The sequence below is a fragment of the Cervus canadensis genome, chromosome 21 (genome assembly GCF_019320065.1).
Source record: "Cervus canadensis isolate Bull #8, Minnesota chromosome 21, ASM1932006v1, whole genome shotgun sequence".
In the NCBI taxonomy this organism is placed as follows: domain Eukaryota; kingdom Metazoa; phylum Chordata; class Mammalia; order Artiodactyla; family Cervidae; genus Cervus; species Cervus canadensis.
Genome location: NC_057406.1, coordinates 39,670,274 through 39,672,547, shown reverse-complemented (window position 1 = coordinate 39,672,547; position 2,274 = coordinate 39,670,274).

The window sequence follows — 2,274 nt, the reverse complement described above, 5'->3', positions numbered from 1 at the left end:
GCAAAAATGATTTAAATTTTGGAAAACAAAGCAACAAAATGACCCTCCTATTTTTAATTTGGATACCTGCTATTCTGCCAAAAGATGGATTTGTAGAATAGTTTTGAATGGGTTATTTTTCCTCCAGTTCCACAAACTCTGAAGCCAGTGAAGCTTACTAAGAGATAAAAAAGAAGTGTACATAATATTTAAGATGCTGAGTATTTCATAGGAAAGCTGAATGCTGCTGTAAAGTGCTCTTTGAGTCTTTTTTAAACATCCCCTTCTAATGAATGAAATTAGGGGAATTTTCAGGGGACAGAGATGGGATTTGTTGTATGATAAACGTATGTAGTTTTAGTCTTTCTATTTTGAGAAGCAGTGGTTGGGGCATTTTTTAAGATGGCTGGCTACACTTGTTTTCCTTCATTATAATAAATTTGTCATAACTCAGTAAACATGGACTTGCCCCAGAGGTAGTTGTTAATAACTGAAATATTAAGGTCTTGCCAAGGTTTCTGGTGATTCAAACCTGTACTACTGAATATTAAGCGGGACAGACAGCTCTCTGGTGCGAATATCTTGAAGGAGCAATTTCTAAATAGGCAGAGGTAACCTGACTGTATATGTTGCATCCTGTGTCACCTCCCTCCATATTGATATTTGATACAGATTTTAATTTATATGAAACTTAAAAAGCAGAATCAAAACTTAAAGCAGAATCAAAGTTCCTCTTGGGGAAATGTCAAGTCTTTAGGAGAAGCAATCCTATATGAATAGTACCAAAGCATTACCACTTGGTAGAGAACATTCTCTATTAAAAATGTTAGATTATCTGAAAAATAACAATGTGCAAGTCTTTAGGATGGCACACGAAAACAACAAAGGTTAATGCTTCTTGGGGCACAGTTCTTAGAGGGCTTGCAAGTGTGTAAATAATTTATGTTACGTGACTGGTGACTTCACTGAAAAATCTGCACAATTCAGTTTTAGCTCTGGATTACTTCAGTTGACCTTTGTGAAGGTTTTATCTGTGTAGAATGGTTGTTTGACTTGTTTTAACCTGTTAGGGTTTTGGGTTTGGTTTTTTTTTTTTCATTCTATATTAAAATTCTACTAAAAGAAAAGAGGTGTGTGTTAATGCTGAGTGGGTTGGTTTTGGTTTGGCTTCTTTTAGTCAGGCTTTCTGAACATTGAGGTGTTAGATGATACATCCTAAATGTGGAGCTCTTCCATTCTAAAACCTTCATTAAAAGCCTTTTACTTGAACCCAAACCAAAGTACTATCTATTGCCTCTTTTCTAAAAGTACAGGAAAAATATATCACCCGTTTTCATAATGAGGAACGATCGTTAGCCTCCCTGGTAAAACATGACTCAGTGCTTATTTTTAAAACTGGATTTTAAAGATTGGATAGTATACGTAGCAAGAGAGTGAGCCACTTTTTATGGGCACCCTATAGTTTTATAGTTTTTAATCAAAACTTAAAATTTTATATTTCTTCCTTTGGAAAAAACTACAAGCCACCATATGCACAGACTACACAGTGAGTTGGGTCAGTGCTCCCACAGACTTTGAGGTGTATTACAAGAACCCCAGCCATTATCATCTTCCTCCTGAGTTATTTTGAAATTTTTTTTGTACATTTTGGCTGCAGTATTGGTGGTAGAATATACTATAATATGGATCATCTCTACTTCTGTATTTATTTATTTATTACTAGACCTCAACCACAGTCTTCTTTCCCCCTTCCACCTCTCTTTGCCTGTAGGATGTACTGTATGTAGTCATGCACTTTGTATTAATATATTAGAAATCTACAAATCTGTTTTGTACTTTTTATACTGTTGGATACTTATAATCAAAACTTTTACTAGGGTATTGAATAAATTTAGTCTTATTAGAAAATAAAAGAGGCTGTTTTGTGGTTTTGTTTGAAAGGTGTTCCTAAGAATAACTAATACTTTTGGCCCTCACAGGTGTTACTCAGTATAAGCCCTTAGTATTGTAAGAAGCCATGAAGGAAAAAAGTCCTCTTTTCCAAGAAGTACAGAATATAGACTGCAGAATCTGCCTGCAGTGCAGGAGACCCAGGTTTGATCCCTGGGTTGGAAGATCCCCTGGAGAAGGAAATGGCAACCCACTCCAGTATCCTTGCCTAGCCTGGTGGGCTGCAGTCCATGGGGTCGCAAAGAGTCGGTCACGCCTGAGCGACTAACACTTAGTTACAGACTTTAAAATACAGATCTCCTCTGCTTACCTTAGGGTTACACCCCAATAAATACAAGTTGAAAC